Consider the following 21666-nt stretch of genomic DNA (forward strand, 5'->3'; position numbering starts at 1 on the left):
AAAAAGCTTGTAAGCCCAAAGTTTCAAAAAAAAAGGCAGAAAATAAATAGGTGCCATAAGTGTTGTTAAAAAAGGCAGAAAATAAATAGGTGCCATAAGTGCTTTTAAAAAAACTATAAATTGAGGCTGAAAAATAAATAAGCCTAGGCAAAATAAGTGGAAGTTTTTCTAGGATAAATGCTCTCTTATAACCCTAATTTTTGAAATCCCAGAAAAACCATAATTTCTTTGATTAGCCAGGCCAATTTACAAGCCAATAAAAGTCCTTAACGATCCACCAAGTGTAAACATGATAACTTTAACTGAGACGAAGTGAAAAATTGGGAACATTAATTGCAAGTCATAGAATTTTAAACACTGACCCAAGATAGTTGTGCGCAAAGAGAAACACTAAAGCCTTGTGAGGAAAAGTGAGGCAAGCCGACCTGATTGATTTTTGCCACTAACTAATTCTATCTGGATGTTTGTTTGTGCTTCCATTGCAAAATCATGGCAAATGTAAGAAGGTCCAACTAAGGGAATGTGAAAATTTGCAGCTATTGAAAGTGTTGGAGGATTCGGAGCATGATCTCATTTTTGTTTTTGCTTGGGGACAAGCAAAGTTTTTAATTTGAGAGATTTTGATAACTGCTAAATATGAGTTATTTTTTATAATAAAAATATCTTTAAAAATATTTATTTAGCAGTTATTTTTGGCTTAAATGTTAGGAATTAATATTTTTCTTATTTATGGATTACAGATATGAAAAGGAGGGATTAAAAGCGAAAAAGATTCAGAAAATATAAAAAATATGAATAAAGAAGATTTTTTGCATCAGGTTGAGGTCCACTCCAATAACTACAAAAAGGGAGTCAAGCCAAGGAGAAAAGACACCTCTCCGCAAAGCTCTCTAATGAATACATCCTAAGCCTGAGTATTTCTATTGGGGGAAATCTTTCTTTATATGTCCTTTTTTCCATCCCTTCTCTTCCATCAGTTTCTAAACTCTTTTTCAAGTGTAAGGTCCCTTATGGCTATAAAAGGCAAACCCTTAGTTAGGGTCTGGAAGACTTAAAAAGCTAAAAGATGTATTGTACACTTCATATTTATCAATGCAAACAAGTGTTTTCTTTCATATTATTCTTTCTTATTTTAATTTCATGTATCATTCATCCTTGCATCATCTTTAGGGGTTAGGTGCTCGACAGAGGGTAATCCTTAATAGGAATACAAGGAAGGTCTTACATGCATCAATTTTAGAGATTAATCGCTTGACAGAGGGTAATTTCTAATATAACTAAAAGGGAAGGGCTATCTTAATAAAATCATTTTTAGACATAGAGTGATTGCATTATGTCCATGCATCAAAACAAATATCTAGAATTAGAACTTCATGCATTTTATCTATTGAGTCTTTGCAAAGGCATTCGGGAGTTAGATAGGTAAAATAGGCTTGTCATCATGAAACATCAGGAGCAAGTATTCTAACATATGTGGGTAGGAAAAAATTCACCAAATTGATGGAGAAAAATCTAAAATAATACATATTAGGCAAATAAGGCAGGCTATGTGACACCCTCTACCCTCACAAACAACGAATAAAAGGAAATAAAATCATGCGGAATTTTTTTTTTAAAACACGTTGACCTTAAATTAATTTCAAAAGATAAAGGGTTCACATTCACTTAATGAAAACATAGTAGAAATTGTTCGAATAAAAACAAAGTTATCCCGGCTCAAAACAAGGTCGTCCATGCTGAATAAAAAAAACTAAAATAGAAAATGTAACGCAATCATATCATTCACGAAAGTTATAACATGCAAAGTACAATCCTATGCCCCAATGTCACACTTATCGGAGCATGTCCCTATCACAAACTAAATCTCTCCATCTCTAGCGTGGAACTCATCATGTGATGGCTCACCTGAACAAAATGGCAATCAGCCCAAACACAAATACACACCGGGAATGAGTTATCACATTCATATATACTAAAACATTAGAGCATGTAAAACATATAATACTTAAAGTTGAATTTATATAAATAGCACCACTTCACAAAATCACACACATTATTCACATCCATTCAAGTTCACACACTCCAGAAAATAATATCAAACCACAATTGTTAACTCAATGGAAGCCAACACAAGTGTTATGCAACAATTATACTAAGACTCCAGCCTATATGCAATGTGGTACCATATCAATGAAAAACCACACTAGGGGGCTTAGGAGTACATAAAAAAACGCACCACACAATGGGTATGTCAGGTCACTCTCACTAAGTAAAATCATAGGAAGACCAGTCAGGCGAGAATGCTCTAACCATGTGGGATCGGCACAAGCTTAAAGCAACACTCAAACCGAGTGACCCCCAAGGCCTACACTCCGAAGAGTCTGTCAGGGTCTCTCCCTCCTAATTCAGGTCCAACCACTAAAATAATTTTTTTTGCACGCAGACACTGTTCATGAATTATACGATACCCATGACCTCACACTTATATTTCAGACATGTTTAATAAGTTGCGCTACAGTTTCACCCTTGAAGATCCTAACTAGGAATCCTACACTCTTCCTTTAACACTGCGCATAAAACTTTTCTCGAGGTAAACACCAGTCGGGTTATTGTATAACTCATAGCTCACAAGACAAGTAATATCACTACAAGTATTAATCACACACTCATTTACAATCCTATCTCATGTCTACAATTTAACATTTCAAAATTTAACTAATTACAAAGTATACTTAACAATTAAATAAAAAATGTATAATAATAATAATAAAAACATACAAAATCTAACTTCAAGACTTATAAACAAATAAATATAACATACATGTAATACTAAATATATATATATATATATATATATATATATATATATATATATATATATATATATATATATATATATATATTATATTCAACTTATATATTAACATAATATTAGCGTAAACATACGTGGTTAAGGTAAGTATATTAGAATATAAACTTATTAATCTATGTATATATAATTATATATATATTAATAATAAGAATTTCATGTAGTATATACGCACTAACAAAATCAAAACATTTAAAGATAAAATAATGGTATGTACCTCTAGGTCTCGATTAATTAACTAGTAAGAATTTAACTAATAGGTAAGCACAAATTATGATCAATGAAATATATCTAACCTTATAGTGTATAAATATATTTATATGTAATAATATATGTAATACGTCATAGTAAAGTTACATGAATTAACAAATATGTATATATATATAAATTTGTAAAGTAGAACCCGTAATTGTTGCACATCCTTTATGAAATAATATTTGCAATTATTAACACATATAATTACATAAAATAATATTTGCAATAGTATTAAAGCGGAAACCGTAACTACTGCACAACCAATGATGAAGGAATATTTACAACATATTTAGAACGAAAAACATAACTATTGTACAGCCATTTATGAAGAAATAATTGTAATTACTAGCTTATATAACATATATAACTAAAAAGAAATAAAATAATAATTTTATAATAATATTTAATTTATTTCTAAAAAGCAAATAATTTCTATAACCTTATTTTATTTATTATTATTATTATTATTATTATTATTATTATTATTATTATTATAGAAATCTCAAACAGCAAAACGATACCACGCAAGGAATCACGTGCTGGTACTTCCACCCAAAAGGCTTAATATCTACTTTATATATATGTGTGTGTGTGTAGAAAACCAACATAGAGGCAGCAAGTTTAATATCTACTTTATATATATATATATATATATATATATATATATATATGTGTGTGTGTGTGTGTGCGTGGTTCAACAAAGCCCAGTACATATGCGTGGTTCATGATTACAAACAAAAAGGAATACAATTATTTGGATCAAATTTTTCATTCCAATGATAACAATTCACTGACACATTCTAAAAAAAATGGTAAATTACAAGCGCCAAACAATGAAAATCATACGCGTTAATATACAAAATAAATCAAGTAATAACAATTGACAATTTAAAAAAAAATATATGACATACACTAAACAATATCATATCAATATGCACTAAACAAGATCATAGAATTTCATAATAATAGATATTACATTCAATTTAGCATATGAAAAATTCAATTTGAAAGGGTTCATGAATTAAAATTTTATAAAAGCAACCCAAAATACCCAAAAATTGGTCCTCTAGGGATCCCCATACATGTTCATTCTAATCCCCAAGCGTGAATAACTCATTCCTTACCTTGATGTAGTCGCTCAATTGTGGCGTGAATAACTCATCCCCAATTGTGGCGTCTCTGGTGCTCTCTAGAACTCCTCCTCCAGTTGCTCTGTTAGGGTTTTTGTGCATCAGAAGAAGAAGAAAGGAACAGAATGTGTTTTCTAAAAGCTGCTCTAGGTTAACATTTGGCTTATATAGTGGGAAATTATGACCTATTTACTTTTACTTATTTATTTATTTATTAATTTATTAAGTTTTATTTCTTTATTCAAAGTTACGACTGTTACAGGCTAGGTGTTCGCCTATCGACAAGTGTACAGATTTGCCCAAGTAGTATTTAAACGGTAAGACCGGGTATCGTATCCACAGAAAATTTGTTTCACCTAGATTATGTATATTTAGTATGTAAACACTTTTTAACTTGGAAATAAAATAAAGATTCAAAGATGGTTTAATTTTCTACAATCACTACTCTACTTATCAACTTACGAAATAAACTCAAAGCTGTAAAAGATGCGATAAATATCAAGATAAATGTGTCGGGGAGTTTTCTACTGAACTTTCTCTTGCCGTATAAAAAGGTTTTTCTCTATTTAAGGTTATTATAGCGCTCTTGCACCGTGTAAATACTCAGACCATGATTCCTCACAAGAATGAGTCTAACTCTCTTAGCTTTTGTTCTTGATTCCTCAACAAACTTGTTCTAAAAGAGTTGCAATAAGCATACGGTGCAAAACATACTAGATTACTACATTTTATTCCTAGTTGCACAGGCCTCTAGCTTGCTCTATCAAGTTCTAAGGAGTTAAAGCATTTTCCAATACTCAAAATTCTAACTAAACATACAAATAGATGATCAAGCCACAAGCATGTAAAATAAGTACAGATATAAGCAAAGAGCACTAGAAAATAACATTAAATAGATAGTTAGAGGTTTACATTAAGAGTTCTCAGTAGACTACTCCCCAACAATGAAGTTCTTAGCCCTCCATTAACATGAAAAGCTTCATACAAACAAGAAAATGAATATTTTTGTGAAAGAAAATGGAAAAGGGTGAAGAAGAATGTCTTATCTCCAGCCTCTCTGCCTTATTCTCTCTGTTTTCACGTAGCAATGGCTTGATCTAGCTTGGTGACCTTTGGTTTCCCACCAACTCAGTGTTTTAAAGGCTCTTGAACTTCTCAGCACATGAAGGCGCGCTCAGCGAGCATGTCTCGCTGAGCAAGAGTAAGTGAAAATCCGCTAAGCATGCTTGGGCGCACTAAGCACGATAAGAGACAACGTCCTCGTTGGGTAGGCTAGTTACGCGCTAAGTGCACTGATCTCTGACTTATCCTCTTCTACAGTTTTGCATCCGCTAAGCAAATGAGGCTTGCTTAGCCAATCAGCCTCGCTAAGCGAGTTCATCAATAATTTTTCACACCCTTTCTTCTTTAGCCTACAAACTGAGTTGATTTCAACATTGGATCACAAAAATGGAGTTTCTACTCTATAAATTCACACAAGAATAAAAATATTTACAATTTCCACAAAAAGAACCATAAATTGGAGGCACATTGCTATTTTCTTACTAATTTTCAATGCACTAAAAACTCATGAATAACAATTAACACTAGGTCCCAACATTATTACATTCTGAATTTATCTTTCTTTATCTTCGTCTTAATCTTTTATTTTTCTTATCTTTTACTTTTCTTATCTTATCTTTTTTATCTTTTATTTTTATCTTTATCTTTATCATCTTTTAATTTAAATCTTATATCTTTTCTATCTTCTATCTTTATCTTTAAATCTTTATCGTATCTCCTATCTTTCTTTATCTGTTATTTTAAATTCCTTATCCCTTGCTTGTAAATTGGGTTTGCATCAATCTAAGTACAAACAAAGTCTCTGTGGATTCGACACTCAGACTTCTGAATACTTTACTACTTGTGACAAATTTTGTGCACTTGCCAACGAGTTAACAATTTCCTGGTAAAATCGAGGGTGTCTGCCCTAAGTGTTGGCCAGCAGTAGCCAATTCGCACTGCTTTGGTGGCTAAGGAGCATCCTCGAGTATGGAGACCGCAGATCCCTTCGTGAAATTCTCTTATGATGTAGTCTGCTTGTTGACTGTTTAGGCACTTGAGCAGGGGTGTTGTTAACCCTCTTTTGAATAGCTCGCCATCTAGGATGATGTAGTAGCTGGCTTTCCTTTTGAGGCGTTGAGCTTTGTCCTCGTTTGATGGTAGGACCCCCCATATTAACAAGTTTTTATAGAGGGTCATCCAGTTTGGTTCCTCCTCTTCTCCAATCATAATTTCCTCAACTTCTATGGTGGGAGTTTGGAGTGTCTCTTGTATGATGGTCTTAAGGTGCCCGGCCTCATTGGTGCTGGCCAGCTTACAGAGTAGGTCCACTCGGGTGTTGCTTTCCCTAGGGATGTAATACATTTCAAAACATTGGAAATTGTCGATGAGAGGCTTCGCTATGTGGTAGTACTTGAGCAGCACTGTTTCCTTGGTCTGGTGTGTATTAGCAACCTATCCTTGGACAAGCTGCGAGTCTATGCAGCATCGTAGCCGCTTGGCTCTGACTTTTATTGCTAGCTTTAAACCTACAATGGGTGCCTCGTACTCTTCCTGGTTATTTGAGGCTCTAAAGTTGAGCTTGAGGGCTTGCTCTAAAGTGATATTGTTAGGGCCTTTGAGGATGATCCCTCCCTACTTCCTTTTACGTTGGACGCACCATCGACATAAAGGGTCCACCAGTCTAGGGTGGTTGTGTCATTTCTAGTGAATTTTACCAGAAAGTCATCCATGAATTATGTCTTCATAGGGCCACGTGGTTCATACTGGATGTCAAACTATGAAAGTTCGACAGACCAGGATACCATCCTTCCGGCGAGTTCAGACTTTCTCAAAATTTGCTTAATGAGGTAGTTCGTCTTGACTACCACTTGATGGCTCTAGAAGTAGGGCCTAAGTCGTTGTATCGAGGTGATGAGTGCTAGTGCCACCTTTTCGATCATTTGGTAGCACTTCTTAGCATCATGGAGCATCCAACTGGTGAAGTAGATAGGGAGATGGTGTTTCCCTTCCTCTTGTACGAGGGTTGAGTTGATGGCTTCATCAGCCACTGAGAGATACAGGTGCAGGGGTGCTCCTGGCCTGGGTCGACTTAAAACTTGCAGTGTGACTATGGCTTTCTTGAAAGCCAAGAAGGCTTGTTCACAAGTTTCATCCCATGAGAAGGGCTCAGTCTTTTTGAGCAATTTGTAAAATGGCTTCTCTTTTTTTACTAGCTTTGGGAGGAACCTGGACAGGGATGCTAGGCTACCGTTGAGTTTCTGAGTTTCTTGTATGTTGATTGGGTTGTGCATCTCTAGTATGGCAGTGCATTTGTCGGGGTTGGCTTCGATCCCCCGATGTGTGATCATGAAGCCGAGGAACTTGCCACCGCCTACCCCGAAAGTACATTTTTCAGGGTTGAGGCGCATGTCGTATTTGCGTACATCCTTGAAGACTTCTTTTAGGTCTACCACATGTTAGGGTATGCTTTGAGACTTGACGACCATATCATCCATATATACCTCGACTTTTCGTCTGATCTATTGCTTGAAGACTCGGGCCATTAGTCATTGGTATGTCACGCCTGCATTTTTTAGGTCGAATGGCATGGCCTTATAGCAAAAGTTGGCATCTTCAGTTATGAATGTCATTTTCTCCTTATCTGGAAGATGCATTATGATCTGGTTGTATCTGAAGTAGACGTCCAGGAAGCTTAGCACCTGGAATCCAGACGCTCCATCGACCAACATGTCGATGTTGGGGAGAGGGTATGTGTCTTTAGGGCATGCCCTGTTTAGATCAGTGTAGTCGGTGCACATTCTCTATTTTTCGTTGGCCTTTTTAACCATGATGACGTTGGTGAGCCAGGTGGAAAACCTGACCTCTATGATGAAGTTTGCATGGAGGAGCTTGTCGACTTCTTATTTGATGGCTTTACGTTACTCTTCTCCCATATTCCTTTTCTTCTGTAATACTGGCTTGGCCTGGGGGTAGATAGTCAATTTGTGGCAGATTATGCCAGGATGGATCCCCAGCATGTCAGATGTTTGTCAGGTAAATAGATCCGCATTTCTGCATAGCACATCGGCAATGCGTCAATGCTCATGAATGGTGAGGTCCCTGCTAAGCCGCGTGCACTGCCCCAATTTTGGTCCGAGTTACAGTTGGACAAGCTCCTAAATGGGTTTCAAGCATTATTGGAGGTGTCGTCTCATCGATCTATGTCAAATTTTCTGTCCAAGCTAGATTGGTAGATGGTCAAGGTTCAGCTTTGAGACCCTTCTTCCACTGTCATTACTTGAGTGGCTTCATCTGTTGTTGGGTGAGGCATGATCGACTCCCAGATAGGAGGATACGGTGCTACCTTCAGGATTTCTGCATAGCAATAGCAAGCTTGCTTTTGGTCAACCTTAACACTTACAATCTCCCTTGCCAGTGTAAGGAATTTCATTGCCAAATGAGGTGTGGAGAGTATGGCTCTAAGCTCGTTGAGAGTCTTCCTGCCAATTAAGGCAAAGTATGATGTGTTTGCATCAACCAGTAAATATCTGATGGTGAAGCTCCTAGAGAGCTTACCATGACTGAAGGTGTTCATCAAGTCCATGTAGCCTCTGGTCTTGACTCTCTCACCTGCAAAGCCGAGGAGTGGACCAACGTGAGGGTGGAGGGTGGACAGTGTCGAGTTTGACCTCTAGTGTCTGGAAGGTTTTCTAGTATAGGATGCTAGTGGAACTGCCCTAGTATGTGAGGACCCTGGACACCTTTAAGTTTGCTATAATGATTGAGATAACTACATGGTTGTCCTGGTTGACGGGATTGATGCCCCTAAAGTCCCTATCCATAAAGGTGATAGGAGGAAGACTTTGCTGCAAGGGTGCGCTGACAAAATTAATGTCGATGTCCCCACATGGCATGTAGGTGCCACTTTCGGGATTGGTTGGATTGTCAGCCATAGGAAAAGCCACTAGTGATGGTGTTGATTACACCTCTGATGTGCTGGGTGGGTTCTTGTTCTGGTGGAGGTGGTCGCTAGCGCCATTGTGGATGTTGTCTCTGTCTGCCTCAATCTTCTGCTCTTCTCCTGTCTGCTTCCCGACTCCTGTGCTACTCCTCTTGATGTCCTTCAGGTCTTGCTCCTTCCTGGGGGTTGTCTAGTTTCTTAACAAACCGGGCCAAGTACCCAGCATGTATGAGTTCTTTGATCTTGTTCTTCATGGCCCAATACAGCGGTGATACCTGTAGTACTTGGTTGCATCTAACCCCGTCCTCGGAGGTTTCATCTGGGGTAGCCAGATGGGTACCTCCAGATTGAATGCTTCCTCGAGGATTGTGGTACAATTAGCTGTTAGGGTGTGTAACGTTCGTACTTGGGCCCTTTGGAGAGAGGTTGGTGCTTGTCTAGCTTGTGCCACTTGTCTGACTTATGCGAGTTGGTCTTGATGTTTGCTTTATGCTTGTTGTGCTTTTGTCCGACTTGGCGTACTTCATTCCGAAATCTGGACATTTCTTCCATCTGGATGTAGCCCTTGGCTCGTTCACATAGTTCGTCCATGCTACCAAGTGGTTTTTTGCAAAGACTGTCTATGAACTTGTCAGGGCGTAAGGCGAGGAGCATGGAATGCAACGCTACCTCGGGATTGAGATTTTTTATCCAAACAGATATGCTCCCAAATCTATGCATGAACTTTCTAAGGGACTCATCGTCTGATTGTTGCAGACTGGCCAAGGCGGTCAAAGTCATGTAGTGAGACCTACTAGTATTGTACTATGCATTGAATCATTCGACAAAGGTGTTGAAACTGTCTATGGACCTAGGTGGAAGTCCACCATACCAAGTCAATGTTGCCCCTTGTGGGACGTAGGGAAGACACGACATAGAATCGCGTTGCCGGTGGTGTAGAGGTTTGCCTATGTCAGGAAGGCGTCCAAATGCTCATCTAGATTTGTTGTCTCATCGTACAGCTCGAGGTTGAGTGGTTTCCACCCCAAGGGTATGGCTGCCTCCATAATATGGTCGACAAAAGCATGTTGATGGATTGTCCGTACTGCTAGACGGTGCATGTGGGAGAGGCTCAGATCATCTGCAGTGTTGCCTATGTGTCGGGGGTGTGATTCCCCTTGGGTGCGTTCAGGCAAGGTGTGGGCGGATTGCTCGTCGCCTTGGGGACGACTGACACGAGCCTCTGCCTGGTCATGGTCAGCCTTTAGCTTTGTCAACTCTTCCTCGTGGCGTCGCTCCATCTCCACTATGCGATTTTGGAGTTGTTGTAGAGTGTTTGTGTCTATCATAGCTGCTAGACGAGGATGGGAGTCCGTGAGGGGGGTCTCGCGTCTGAGACCAAATCGAGTGCTAACCATGGATGGATGTGAGAGGATTAACGAGAGGCAACGGGGTAAGTTTTATCGTGGCCCAACTGCGGGCGCCAAATGTTCTTACCCAAATCTAGAACCGTGTTACATTAGGATGGACATGGTTGAGTCGGGTCCCGAACTTCACATGTTGACTTAGAAAGGTGCTTTCGACAGGAGAGGGGACCTATAAAACAAAGAAATCTAACGCTCAAATAAGAATGTGTGTTAGGAGAGGGGCACACGCTTGTTGTCGTGTGCTGAGTGTGTGAGCAAGTCATGTAAATGGGTTCGATGAAACCTATATTTATAGTAGATGACTGAGGGTGTTAGTCCTTGTTTGTAGGGAATATTGTTAGCCTTGTAGATAATTTATGACCTATAGATAATAGTCGACGTACCTTGTAGATAATGTGGCGTTATAAATAATTTAACACCTGCCAATAGATAAGATATTCAAATACATTTGAAAATTAGTTGGGTTAGAGATAATTTGTCTGTTGGGAGGCCCGACTACTAAGGGTCAAGTGTTTGTGCTCCTATAGTAGGGCTGACGTGGATAGTGGACACGTGTCTCTGAGTCTCACATAGGATTTGTGGGTTCTAGACAATAAGGAAGTAAAATATCTTTTTTCTCATATGTGTGTGTGTGTGTGAGTGCGCGCGCTTCATTTAAGTCTTATCTAACGAAATTAAGCATAACTCCTCGTAGTTCTTGGCAACATTTGATCCCCTCACTTGCATTTAATCTTATTTTGATATGTGAATTAATCAAAATTTGATAGGATAAATAGTCTATTTAATCCTTAAACTATATATTTCCTTACAATTTAATCCTTGTATTTTTTAATTATCAATTTAGTCTATAAATGTGAAAATATTATGACAAAATAATCCAACCGTTAAGCATATTGATAATTTAGTGCTTAAAGTACAACACTTAATGTCAGAGTTGTCCTGAAACTATGCACCTTACTAACAAATTAGTTCACCATATAATAAATGATTAAATTAATTAATTTGTCGTAACATTTACATATTTATGGACTAAATTAATAATTTAAAAAACATAGGGACTAAATTGTAGTTAATGCATAATTTAGAAACTAAATAGGCCATTTACCCAAATTTAATAATTATCAAACCTTAAGTATAACTCGGCATATCTATAACTTTTATATTAAATCAATTTTTATAAATTTTAGTTCGTAATAATCAAATGAACTCTCTTAAACTCGTTATTCCCTTTTTTCAAAATAGACAATTTTTTTATAGCAAAAAAGTATACAATTGTTATTGTTGACTTAGTGTGTTAATATCAAAGTATTTGTTAATCTATTACATTTCACAACGTATTTTAGTTAGTTATTAATTTTTTTTCTTAAATTTTATTTAATTATTTGGTAAAAAAATTATTTTCATAATTTTTAGCATTTTTGAAATTCTACTTGAAGTATTATTTAATCTTTTTCTATTTAAAGTAAAATTTTATTATTTTTACCTCTTTTATACATATGATATGATATTGATAATGATATATAATAAGTTATTTAATCAAACATTTATGATTTAATAAAATATTTTTTTAGCTTTTAACTAACTTTTTAATTTTCAATTAGTTATTCAATTTGTTTTATAAAAAAATATTAAAGATTAAATTCTTCATTTTTAGTTTTATGAAACAGTTACTTCAACTCAAAGTTAATCCAACCTAGTCAATTGGGCCCACATAGCCATTAGTCTAGAGAGAATGAAAGAAATGAATAAAAAACCAAAACTCTGTAACATGACTCTCCCCTCATTGCAATGGCTCGTTCCAACCCCAGAATGCACATTCACATCTACCAAATGCCGCACCATTTCAGTCCTGCTCTTTCCTTTCCTTCCTTTTACACTACTTGAATCTTCAACTCTCCTAGGAGAAAGAAAAACAATAAATTTCAAGGAACACAACCAAGAATAACATAATGTCAAAAACGTACGTTTACTGTGAAATCTTTGCAGCGTGTCCGATTTGGTGTTGTCATTTAAAGTGTTACTGAGGCTCATATTAACAACGAATATTATATATTGATCACTAAATTTAGTCACTAATAAATCATTTTCTTGTAATCCCACAATAAATATAGCATCAAATTTTTATCAATTTCGGTTCCCATTCAAAAGATACTAAAGACCATCACCAACAAAATAATATTAAAGAAATTAAAATTTCCATTCATAAACAATTTTTCAACCAAGCAATTAATCAATTAAAAGTTACCACTTAAAGCTAACCGTCAGATATTTTGAGATTTGTTCTTACTTGAACTTTGAATTTAGAATAAGTTTTAGATACAGCTCTATTATTGTTTTAGTTAGTTAATTTAAATTTCAAATAAATGTGATACAAGATTAGATTGTTTAGAAATTTTATATTAGTTGTAAGCCTATATACGGGAATTCTCATCTTATGAATTTCAATGATTATTTTCCTCCATTTTTTATTTTTCTAATTTCTCCGTAAGTAAGGGGTATTTATTAGTCTAAATCCATCCAACAAATCTGAAAATCCAAATGGAACCAATTAAATTGGTTTGGCTTTTTTTTGTTTAAGTTAGTCCCGAATCAAACCAACTAAAAATTGATGTTGCTTGGTTCCTGTATTGGATTCTTATTTTCCAAATCTAAACTAACCGAACCAAACAAACTATATATTTATTATTATTATTTTTATAATGCTTAATTTACATATTGTTGTGTTTTTTTGAATTTTTTAATGTGTTTTATTTCAGTTCAAAATCAAGGTTAATTTTGGATAATTTAATTTATTTACCTTTAATTATTATATATAGATGGAATTTTATAATTTAATCAATTAATCGTGTGTTGTTTTTTTATAATTTGTGGTATTATTTAATTGATTATAAGTCAATAGTTCAAATATGTTACTTACATTGTATTATGACATCATTATTTATCAAAATCATAGCAAAATCATGTTATTTTTAAATTTTTTTAATTTTTAAAAAATAATCAATTAGATATTCGATAACCCAAACCGATCAACCCATTCATTGTTATGTTGGTTCAGTTCGGGATAGACAAGTAAAATTTGAAATTCAAAACAATTAAAATTAATTTGTTAAGATTTTATTTCCATTAGATTAGAACCAAACCAACCGGTGAGCACCCCTATATGCAAGTTTCACTATTTCTACATTTTAGTTAACAAAATATTTTCAAGAAGTGGTACCTAGAGCTTGCTTCTTATGAGATGTGAGAAAAAAAAAAGTATTGAGTGCTAAGCACAATAAGGTTAAGTGCAAACACTAATGACTTTTGGAGCGATTTGTATTTCAAGCAATCCTGGTGCAAACATGTTTACTTGCAGCAATTCTTCACATGCCATTCCAATGTTTAATGGTGAAAACTATCACATATGGGTTGTGAAGATGAAATTATTTTTAAGGTCTCAAGGTTTATAAAACGTTGTAATTTCTTAAGTTGAGCCACCACCATTGAGAGAAAAATCCTACTATGGCTCACTTCAAACCTTATGAGGAGGAGAAGCGGAAGAAAGATAAAGTCATCCCTTGCTTACGTTCAAGACTTGCATATCAGATTTTTACCAAAATCATGGACTTGGAAACACCTAAATAGGTGTGGGACAAGATGCAGGATGAATTTGAGGGGAGTAACGGGAAAAAATGATGAGTTCTTGAAGTATAAAAATTCTTCAATAGTGTGAAGATTCCACGTATATACATATCGAGACTGACCTCTATTGGTAACAACTTTAACAAGTGAAAAAATAAGAATAGAGAAGTTAAGACTCTATTTATAGCATGCTAAGGATACCAAATTTCTGATCAAATCAAAATCATTATTGAAAGTATCATTTTATAAGCTATATTATTTCTTGTTACCTTTTATTGCTAATAATTTAGTAATTAAAATTGAAATAATAGTTGACCAAGTGAAACTTGTATCTAGCCGTCTTTTCAACCTAAATTCCAAATACAAAAATATAATAATATTCCACCTTTTTTAAATCAATTAATCATTTGATCATATTAAATTCTCTAATTTAATTAATCATTAAATATTAAAATAATTTCTTTAATAGAGATTAGAACACTCGTTTGTGTGTGACATTGTAGGTTTAATACTAAACTGATAATATATTAATCATATTAATATACTAATCAAGGTAGGCGTCTAGCAACACTCCTTAACGTCCGGATAGCATGAAGTAGCATTTTACTTTCAAGAACCATTAGAAGAATAGTGTAATAATTTCTTTCATCTTTACCGCTCTGGGTTAACTCTAGAGAATGGTATAACTACCAAACCCTTTTTGAGTTAACTCATAATGACTTAAGAAACTCATTTCTTCTTTCATTTAATTTTCCTAGCCAGAATATAATTTTATTCATAGAGCTCAAACTCATTACCAAAAGTTGATGGATTCCTTCTTGATTAATCATTAATTCTACAGGTATTTAATCATATCCAATATCCATTAAACAAGTGTTCTAAAGCATTAGGTGTCTGGAATCAAAATACAACAAATAATTTGTTAACTACTATGATATTCTCATGTCAAAGAAAGTTAGTATACCTCTTCTTGAGAATATTTTATTAACAGTTTATGATAAATTTTAATCATTAGAAAATTTCAATTGAGTTAGTTCAATGGTCACATCAACATGTAACTCATCTATATATGTAAATTAATAAATGAGATCTATTAATATTTATCTAATAAATACTATCACATATATATTAATCTATCTGGATCATTGATATCCCATTTACAATAATCCTATGATCAAGAACGGTTTAGATTAAAATTAGAACAAATTTGTTTTTCATTATCATAATCTCTATTATAATAACAAGTCTTTAATTTTAATCAAGGACATTATCAAATGGACCATTTAATCAAATAGTGAAATATGACAATGAAAATAAAATAATACTTTATTATTAAAATTAGAATTGATTATATGATGATTTAGATTGTGAGCATATAAATTTATTCCTAACAGATGGGCAATGTATCTGTCAAAGATTATTCTGGAAGATTAATGGATGTTGTAAATCAAATGGGACTTGTTGGTGAGGCATCATTTACAAATCATAAGGTCTTTGAAAAAATCATGGTTTTGGCTCCTGACAAGTTTGAAGCCAAGATCTCTAAAATTGAAGAGTCTTGTGATTTGCAAACTCTCACAATTGCAAAGTTAACTAGCAAGCTTCATGCACAAGAGCAAAGAGTTTCAATGGGAAGTGATGAAGATAATGAAGGTGCCTTTCCAGCAAAACACAATGGAAGGTCTTCCAATAACAACAAAGGGAGAGTACACGGTTCTTCAAGAAAAGATTTTTTTTTGCCTTGTTCTCATTGCCAAAGAACCAACCATGTTGAAGAAGATTGTTTGTACAAGGATAAACCTCTTTTTCACTATAATTTTTGCAATAAATGTGGTCACAGTAAAAAGTATTGCAGATTTAAGAAAAATCAGCTTGAGCAGCAACCAGAACAACAAGCAAAATTGATAGAGGAAGATAGCATTGAAGATGAGCACTTATTTATGGTATCACAAGATTTCAATTCACATGGATTAAATACTTGACTCATTGATAGTGGTTGCACCAGTCATATGACCAAATGTCTTTCAATTTTTTCCTCTATTGACAAATCAATTCAACCCGAAGTCAAGTTGGGTAATGGTGATATTGTTCAAGTCTAAGGATAAGGGAAAAGTTCTATTTCAACCAAGAAAGGTATGATAATTGTCAAAGATGTTCTTTGCATTCCAAAATTGAATCAAAATTGTTGTTGCAAAAATGCTAAAACATGGATATGAAGTTTCTTTCGAATAAAAATATTATTTTATCATTGATGAGCATGAAGTTAAGATAGCAAATATTGGAAACAATTTTCATTAAAAGTTTGATTATCATGATTTTACTACCAAAATTGATGAGAGTGGTGTTTGGCATGAAAAATTTGGTCACGTCAATTTGAAGTCATTAAAGTTCAAGCAAGATGATTTGAGATGACAATCCTGACATGTGAAGTTTGCAGTTCATGGAGCTAAAACTTGGGATTTTCATTGCAATTCTCAAGGAATAGTATTAGAGATATTAGATTTTGCCTTGAATTTTGAATTTATATATATATATATTAAGTTTTAGATAGAGTTTTATTATTATTGCAGATTTTGTCTTTTATCTTTAGTTTTAGTTAGTTAATTTAAATTTCAAATAAGTCTAATAGATTAGATTGTTTAGAAATTTCATATTGGTTGTAAGCCTATACATAGGAATTCTCATCTTATGAATTTTAATGTCAACAATGAGAACATCATGGTTCGTGAGAATGGTTGCGGTTCCCTGTGTCAACCCTCTTTCTCCTTTTTCCTTCTTCTCTTTCCCTCTTCTTCAACGTATCCTCTCTTTGACCACAAATGAGCTTGCGGAAAGGAGAGGACAATGGTTTCATGGTCGAAAAGCTAACCACACACCATCACTTTCAAAGAGTGTTGACCAATGAAAAGGGTGCAAAGAAGAACTTCACCTGGTTGAGGCGTTGTAACCATATTCGAATGATAGCAACATCAATTTTCAAAGCTTGTTGTTCTACTCAAGCACCAATCTCTTGAACTCTACTTCTAGATGCTTCAAATTTCTAAAATGTCAAAAGTAAACTACATGTATGTTGCAAAAGAAAAATAATTAATTATTAGTAACTGATATAGAAGGATACAAACCACACATCTTAATCGTTCATTATAATAGTAATAAATCCAATGGTCATTATAAAATGGTCCAATCTGGATCATTTAAATTACTGAACCACCGAAGTAATGAACTAGTTTTACTCACCTCTATTACACAACGAAAACTTATTCTGGGATATTTTTTTCTCAACTAGACAACAAAAACAAATTTTCACTGAGTAAGTGGTTGTCATACACAAGAGAAACTTGTTTGTGTTGATGGACATTTTCATGATTACATTAAATAACAATATCTAGGAAGCTGCCAATAGCAAAGTCCTAAAGTACTTACCTTTTGGGCGTAGGAGTTTAAGGGCCCTGATTCACTTGGGTCCATGAAGGTAGGAAAGGATTGGGCATTGTTAACAGCACCTCCTGCTTTGCTAACTATACTTCCTTAATTTGCAATCATTTGAAACATAATCTCAAAAAGTTGAGACAAAAAAATAAATTGCATTCATTGTCCCCACCCTTTGCCTCTTTTATTTGATGAAAAATGTTTAAGTATTTGATCAAAACATTATAAGAAAATTAAACCTCATTAATTTTGTTTGTCTGATAAACATGTTACTCCCTCTCCATCTTATTATAAGCGTTGAAAAAAGTTTGATGGAGTCAATTATAAGAATCTTTTTAAATTATTTTTGCCCTATTTAATGATGTCATCCAAAAAATATCTTTCAATTAATTAAGATTTTATTTATTAACTACTGCTTTTTATTCTTCATTCCAAATATCAATGACGGATATTTTAGAAAAAGAATTTAAAATGTGATTCATAAAAATTAAATAATATTTATTAACTTTTTTAACTAGCACCAAAAAGTAATTAATTTTGTGAGTTTGGATGGAGTATTTGTGAACTTGTATTGTTTAGGTGTTTTAAAAATGTTTGTTACTCCTTCCTATTCTTTTTAACCGTCATATTTTGAAGAATTTTTATTTTTATTTATTTATTATTTATAAATTTTAAGATCACATTAATTATTCTTTTATCAATAATATCCTAACTTATTATATAGTCTTTAATTAATTTACACATGTATTTATGGTGAAGTGACTAAGAAACGGATAAAATAAGAATCCCACAACTATTTTATTAAAATTAAAAAAAAATATTATATTTTTTTATTTTTATATAAATAATTTTAAAAGACCGATAAAAAGGAACATAGGAAGTAAAAGATTGGGGAAAATATTTTAGACTGTATTTTGTACAAGGGAAAACATTTAATGCCAAATAAATGATTTTCAGTACTCATGAATTCTTGAAATCATAATTTCTAGGAATGGTTAAGTGATTGGTTGTAATTTTTTAATAATTTTTCATAGACAGATAAAAAGAATCGGGGAAGTAAAACATTAGGAAAAATATTTTAGACTATATTTTGTTCTAGGGAAAAAAATTTATGCCAAAAAAACATGATTTTCAGATAAATCATGACTCTAGAAATGATCAAACAGTTAGTTATAAATATTTTATATTTTTTTTTTTGGAATCAAATTTTTTTTTAAAAATAGAAATAAAATATTTTCTTGCTTATTTTTAAGAGAACTTTCTCATGGAATTTTAATTATTTACCAAATTAAATAATATAAATCAAAGTAACGTAATACTTTTTAACATGTAAAAATTGTGTATTTAATATTTATTCACGTGTTTTACATATTTTTAATTAAGTTACAAGTTACTATATTATTATACTTTTAACATGTGTTTGGATAGGGGATTTTAAAATTTTTAGGAAATTTAAATATATAATATTTTGATTGTCTTGATTTAAATTCTTTTCATTTTGTAAATATTTTATTTGGATGAGGCAATTCAATTTCTTATATTTTAATTTCCTTGTTTGGATAAAGTAATTCAATTTCAATGAAATTCAAATTTTCATTTTTAAATATTTATTTAAAAATTAAAATTTCAATATTGAATGAAAATAAATATGAGTCATTTTTTAAATAGTTAAATTTTCAAAATAAATTTAATGTTATACAATATTTAATAATAATTTTTTTAATATTTAATAATTAAATAATCAAAAATAATTTTAATGCTAAATAATTTTGAATCTTACACAATATTCTTATAGTAACACACACAAAAACTTGGATTAAACAATACTGTAAAATTAAAGATGAATGATATGTAATTCCTTGTTCTTGTTAAAAAAAATCAATTTCTTAGTCTCGCAATAATTTTTAAAAACATATTGAAATTAAACAATTATGTAATTTAAGGACAATTATCTCCTACAAAATTCAAATATTGATATTAATGATATAAGATGGAGGAATCTACACAAGAGGTTATGATTGGAGGGTAAGGCAAGATCCATGAGTCATCAAGATTCACAAGACATCATCATCATTATAAATTTTAAGTATTAAAATTATAATTATTTAGTGAAATTATCAAAATAATTTATGTTGATTGTAAATTTTTAATTGGTATGCCAACATGGACAAGGTTGAAAAAGCTCATTTACTCTATTTTATGACTAGTGGGCTTATTCACTTAAATAATATATATTTTGTTAAAATTAATACTTTTTAAATTAAATTAAAAACAATACTATATCCTCCTAGTATTTTATAAAGTAAGAATTAAAAAATACATAAAAAAGGAATCTTGAAAACACAATGCTTTCAATTCATTCTACACTTAATAAATAGGAAGATTTGTAAGATAATGTTACAAAAGGATTTAATATTACTCTTTAAATCTATAGTTTATGAAACTGCTTACATCTTGTGGCACAATTAAACTTTTCTTCCACACACTATCTAGTTATAAAAAATGTTCAAGACTTGGGGAAGCTGCTGTAGGAAAACCCTATGATGGACCTGTTAATTCAAAGTTTTTGTTGTCTTCACTCTTTAGCATTCCTGTCATTGTCTTGAATGCATAAATCAATGGGATGTGATGCTTTCAGAGAAAATGTCTTCTTGAAAAATTCATATGAAACAAAGAATAATGATTCTTGAGACATGTACATAATCAACCTCCCTAATGATAGACATCCAAAGCAAATCAAAAGACAAATTTTAATTTGCAATTCACATTTGAATACAGATTTCAAGACAGAATATATAGGCAGTTGCTCCTATAAAATATTTTCTTCTAATCTAAATGATAAAGGCAAGATTCAGACAATAATACCTGTACAAGCCCTTCAATCCTTCACTCTTACTAATTTTGTAAAGGGCATGGAGCACACTATCATATTGATTTGTAGACCTAGGAATCTGCAATGCACTCACTTCCATCAGAACCATGAATTAAGAGTAAACTGGCATACTTCAACCAAAAGAAAAAAGAGGATAAAATATGTATTGTATTCTTTAAAATAACATTTGAAAATAACATACTGAAATTATAATATGATTAAGGATAACAAGATAAATGATATTAAACGTCATAGTTTAATAAAGAAAAGTTTCAAAAACCTAGTGTTAAGAAATGTTGTCTTCAACATCTAATTAGATGGCTACAGCAGTAGTAGCAATAAGAATTTATTCAATTAAAGGGCATGATAATTAAATACTTGTGTCTATAATCTAGTCTTGATCACATCAAAAGGAGTTGTGAATAAAACAGACGTAGATCCAACTAATCCTCCACACATTACCTACAGAAATTTGCAAAATCATCCCAATTACATTCATTGCAATGAGACAAAACGATGGTTAAGAGCCAGGAACAAACATAACTCAGTCTGAAATATGTTGGGTTGAATACTAGATGAGGGCGAGCCCTAGTGCAGCGGTAAAGTTGTGTCTTGGTGACTTGTTGGTCATGGGTTCGAATCCGGAAACAGCCTCTTTGCATATGCAAGGGTAAGACTGCGTACAACATCCCTCCCTCATACCTTCGCATAGCGAAGAGCCTCTGGGTAATGGGGTACGAAGTTTAGAATACTAGATGACATCACTTGCTTCAAGCTTTCATAGGTGTAAAACTACAGTTGGTCACAACAAACAACAATAAATAAAACCTTAGTTTCTGAAGAACTTAGAAAGGCAATCATAGAAGACTAGTCTAAGTAATATTAATAGGGGGATTGAGAAGAAAACAACAATAATCAAAACAGGCTTGCTCTCAAAGTAAGAAATTAAAATCCTCATAGGAATCATGAATCTTTAGTAGCAGGGTCAAACTTTACAACCAACAAGGAAAATAATGAATTTTCAGCATGACTGCATGAGGCATTGTTGGACACACTACCAAAAACTCATGCAACCCCCCTAGTGATGACAAAATTTGTCT

The sequence above is a fragment of the Glycine max genome, chromosome 16 (assembly GCF_000004515.6).
Source record: "Glycine max cultivar Williams 82 chromosome 16, Glycine_max_v4.0, whole genome shotgun sequence".
Taxonomy (NCBI): Eukaryota; Viridiplantae; Streptophyta; class Magnoliopsida; order Fabales; family Fabaceae; genus Glycine; species Glycine max.